This window comes from Vigna radiata, chromosome 7 (genome assembly GCF_000741045.1).
Source record: "Vigna radiata var. radiata cultivar VC1973A chromosome 7, Vradiata_ver6, whole genome shotgun sequence".
Taxonomy (NCBI): domain Eukaryota; kingdom Viridiplantae; phylum Streptophyta; class Magnoliopsida; order Fabales; family Fabaceae; genus Vigna; species Vigna radiata.
The window spans coordinates 21889175-21894560 of NC_028357.1; positions in this window are offsets into that span (position 1 = coordinate 21889175).

Sequence of the window (5386 nt, forward strand, 5' to 3'; positions counted from 1 at the left end):
AAAACATATGGAAACCATATAAATAATCAAGAGTTTCAATAAAAGAGAGTATCAAAAGATTACATTGTTTCCCCTAACAACAATAGGGTATAGTTCACCATAGACATGGTGAAACTAGATGAAAAATGGAAGAAGAATGGAAAAGAAAACCCTAGAAAAGATGAAAAGGAGCCTAAGCATCCCAGAGATCCTCTCAAGAGAGCAAAATTAGGTCTGGTCGTCCCCCTTTGTCAAAAGAATGACTCTAAACTCGAAATAGGCGTATTTATAGGTGAGGAGCGCAACAGAAAACACACCCAAGCCCAGCGGACCACCGCCCGGCGGAACAAGTGTGGCGCCCGGCGGTTTCCCAAAAACCTCAGAACCGCCCGGCGGTTTCCCAAAAACCTCAGAACCGCCCGGCGGTGTAAGTTGCCACCCGGCGGTTTCCCTCAAAACCGCCCAGCGCCAACGCCAGTGCCTACTCCTCGCCCTGGACCGCCCGACGGTGTAACTTGCCGCCGGGCGGTGCGTCGACTCTTCAAATCTTAAATTTTCTTCACTTTTCTTGAGTCTACGACCTTTATCTTCAACTTCATTCTTCACTTTCTCAAAATAGCTACAAAACAATGCAAAACAAGCATAATATCGCTAAAAACAGCTTTTGACTCTCTACAGACTCATTTATTGAGTTTTGCTTGATTCTAAGCTCATCCCAAGTAGTAAAGGGCGTAATTTGGTCTAATTTGACACATGAAAATTACTGTTTTTCAACCTTCATCAACACCCCAAACTTAGAATTTTGCTTGTCCTCAAGCAAAACAAAACAACACACAAAACAAAATTTGGCTTTATCCTCTTCCATCCAATGTTTCAACATTCCCCAAAGTACATGACAAAACTACTCAATTCAATATCCTCAGTGAAATCCAAAATAAGATGCATGCATGTGCACAACAGATGTTACACATTATGAATGACCAATCCACTAAGCAAAAATGTACTCATGAAAATTAACAGTTCATACCAAGCAAGTGTTTTACTCAATCACTCAAGTGTTTAAGGTGACACTCCAACTCTCTATTGTTCACAAGTCACATGAAACAAAATTGCCATTCATCTCAAACAATCAACATCTTTACATGCAAATGTCATCAAAAGGACTTTTCCAAGGCTTGTAATGAGGTTGGGCTAACAAGAAAAATTGGTTTTTCCGGAATACTTCCTTGAGTTAAAAGAGCTTTCATAAAATTTAACAATTAAGCACAACTCTCTTTCTCACCAATCTCACTTATTCCCAACTTCTTCCCTTTTCTTTTCTTTTTCATTGAGCTCATCTTCATGCTTTTCTTCTTTTCTTTTCTTTTTCTCATGAATTTTTCTTTTCACAACATTTGAGCTCACTGCTTTTCACTTGCTTTTTCAATTTTCCCCCATACAACCCCAAACTTGAACCTTTTCATCATATACAATTAAGCCCATCCTAACTCAAGGTAAAGAATTAAAAGACAAGGGTTCACATCCAGTTTAAGGCTAAGGTTCAAAAAGGGTATAATATTTTCAAGCACTTTGGGTGAAAATTTGGCTAGAGAAGGGTTCTCAAAAAATGGCCTTGATCATATGACATTCACATGCAATTCAATCAATCATCGAGACTAAGGCAATATCATTCATGTTTTCCTGTGAACAATGCATACAAAAAAAAAAAAAACCCTGGAGCTCAATACCTCACACAACATGCTTTCTCACACAGAATTCATTCATACACCCTGCCTAGCATCATGACCACAATCATAAATTATCACACATCTGTTTCACTGAATATTCACATACAACACAACTCAATTATCATACACATCAAATAATTATCAAATAGCTCCATCATGCACATTAGTCAGTCAAACATTTTCAGAAAAAGTATTCAAGCCAAGTGTACACACTGAAATTAAAATTCAACCTATTCTAGAAATTTAAAAAGAAATAAAATAAAAGTAAAAGAGAGAAAAACTAAATCCTCTCTATGGACATCCCTCAGTAGATGTCTACAATCAGCCCATGTTGTCATCGGAGTCCTCCTGACTTTCATCGTCAACATCCTCAAAGTTTTCTTCCTCCGTGTTCTGGGCTCCAGCCGCACCAAAACCAAATCCACTGCTCTGTGCCTGCTGCTCAGGCCATGCCACAGCTGTATGAAACTCATCCAAAGTCCACCTGTGCACTGGTGGCTGATCATAAAGCCCAATAATCATCTCAGCAGTCGCAACCAGCCCTCTGTGAAGGGCCTCCATCCTGGCTTCCATCATGGACATGTACATGTCCCTCATCTGGAAAGGCTCCGCATGCTGGACTAGTACCTCATCACGTACCTACTCCTGTTGAGCTGCAGCTCTCCTACGACGCCTCCTAGGTGCTATCCCTGCTGCATCTGCTGCTCTTGCTGCTCCTGCCTCGGCACAGAACTGGTGGAAATAAGCTGCATCAATGGCATTCCTAAGTCTCTCATATGGGGGAACTGTAATGTTCACCCCAGCTTGCTGGTACAGAAAAGTGATCAAAGATGGATGCCCCAATGGCATTCTGCTACTAACGGTCATAGCACAGCTCCTAATCTCGTCGGCAATGATTTGGCCGACATTTACCTCCATCTGTCTCATCAAGCAGAAGATGAGACGAACCTTGTGCATCGTGATATCCGAGATGTAGGAGCACGGTTGGATGTTGGCATGTGTGAACGCCATCCAGTATCGGGCCAAAGGTATCATATCCAACCTCCTAATGTTAACCGGTGCACCGCTAGCGTTAGTCTGAAAATGCCTTCTAGGGAGACACACAACCCTCTCAATATCAGCAATGTCACCAAACAGACCAGCGGCTGCCGCATACTAGCACTGCTCCCCTGGCCACTCTGTGCCCAAAATGTTGTTAATAGTATCGGGGTCATAGCTAATAATCTGCCACCTCACAAAGTTCCTATATCTTCCAACAGCCGCTCCTCCTCTAGGCACAACGTTTGTGTAGAATTCTTTCACCAACTCGACACTGGTAGGTGCAGGGTAAGTTGTCAACTTCTCCCAGTCTCTCCTCAAAATCTCCTCTCCAAATTCAGGAGCCAAGTCAGGGATGAAGGAAGCTTTCCTCTCCATCAGCAACCTTCTTTCTTGCACAATTGCATAATGATCCTCATGTTGCTTGGAGAGGAACCTCTGAGAGTCAAATCCTCTCGAGCTTTCTGGCATCTTCCTTTTACTACCAGTATTTCTTCCTCTGCGTGATGCTGACGCCATTTCTGCAATAAACACAATTTGCCACAAACCACAGAAATCTATTGTTAGGAGTTAATGCATCAACAAACACTTTCGAACCCAACATAATTTACAACTGGTGAATCACAGGTTTCCCCTTTCGCTATGCAAAACATTCAACAAAAACACAACACACCGCCCGGCGGTAAAGAGGCTTACCGCCCGGCGGTATGCGTCAGTTTGAATACCGCCCAGCGGCAGAGGCCTACCGCCCGGCGGTGCGAGGGGTTTTCAAAATTTTTTCACCAAATCAACGCTAATCTCCACTCAAATGTTAATTCCTACCATGCAAACCAATTTCAAACAACTTAATTGGTCCAGAACAGTTCCTAATTCAACAATCCATGCAAAGAATCTCAAAACCCTAAGTTACCAAATTCCTAAGCATGTTCATCAAAAATTTCAAAATTAGGAACTAACAAATGAAATTACACAACTTACTTGAGTGGAGATGTGAATGCTTGCAACAAATCCTTAAATTGATGAAGGAGAACTCTAAATGCACACTCCCACCAAGAAAAACCCCAAATTTGAGCAAGAAATTAAACTTTTTGTGAGTAAGTGGTGAGAAAGTGCATAGAAATCTCTTTAAAACTCTCTTGAAAGTGCAAAGCTGGAGCAAGAATGCAAGGAGACCGTCAAGCGAAACTCAAAGGGGCAAAGCAAAGTGAAGAAAACTTGAAAACACCCAGCTTTTAAAAAGCTCGGGTTTTAATTTTCGCCGCCACCGCCTGGTGGCAAAGTGGTACCTGCCCGACGGTGGGTGGTAATTTTCCTTACCACTTTTCTTGCTTACCTTCCTGATTTCTCCTAGTGACTTCTGATCTTTGTCCTAAATTTTTCACTTTCAAGATTTTCCTCACTCAAATGCACAAGCACACAAAAAATGAATTAAGATAGAATGTGGAAAACAAAAACAAACACAGAAATTCACAAGTATGTACAACAATTGGGATAGTCCCCATAAATACCCATCAGTAGGTGTTCAATTTATTCATGCTTGGTATTTTCTTCTTCTTCTTCTTTATGCTAAATTTCTTCAAAAAGTTGATCGGACCAAGCATATGTTTCCAGGCATCAATCATAGGAGCCTTAATCTNCAATTTCTCGAAGATTTCCATGAAGTACTTGAACCTATTTTCCTTCCTATGATTTTTCTTTTTATGAGGAAGGGGCTTTTCATATGACCTTTTCTTCTTTCCTCTCTTCCTCTTTTTCTTGATTTTCTTCTCCCTTAACTTTCTCTTTTTCTTTTTCTTTTCTTTCTTTATTTTCACATTTTTCTTCTTTTTTTCTTTTCTTTCAACCACTGCTTTTCCTTTCTCATCATCCTTCTTACTCTCATTCAACTTTTCTGTTTCCTCTATCTTTTCTACAGCAACAACTTTCTCTGTTTTTATTTCTTCTTCATATACCTCTATCTCTTCTTCTTCTTCTTCTATCTTTTCTTCCTCGACAACCTTATCATTTTTAGAGATAGTGGTTTGGTATTCTTCTTTAGGGTTAACTTCAGTATTATCCCTAATAATGCCCAGAGACTTCAATACCTTTGTTATCTCATCTTCCTCTATCTTCTCTTCATCAATACCCTTGTCATCCTCAAAGATAGTGGCTTGGCATTCTTCTTTACGGTTAACTTCAGTATTAACCCTAATAATACCCAGAGACTTCAATGCATAAGAGTGTTGTTCATGCAATAAACGTTCTTTGGCTTCCCTCAACGTTTCTTTTCGTGAAGAGAATAATTTCTGTTGTAAACGTTGTTTAGCTTCCCCCAACGTTTCTTTTGGCCTAGAGGAATATTGCACATTGTCATGATATACGTTTGAATGAGGTTTCCCCTAGTGATTGAAACTATTTTGGTAGAATTGAGTGCCTAAAGAGTCAAATTCTTGTCCAAACTGCATTCTGCAAAAATTAGGCACAAAACCCTAGAAAACATTTATTAGAAAACAAATAAAAAAAACATAAAACTAAGTCAAATTCAATCAATTCACACTACTTGAAAAAGTAAACCTCGAGTCCCCGGCAACGGTGCCAAAAACTTGTTGACGGATTGGCAAGCGTACCAAATCGTTCAAGTAATATAATTGGTAAAACCCAAT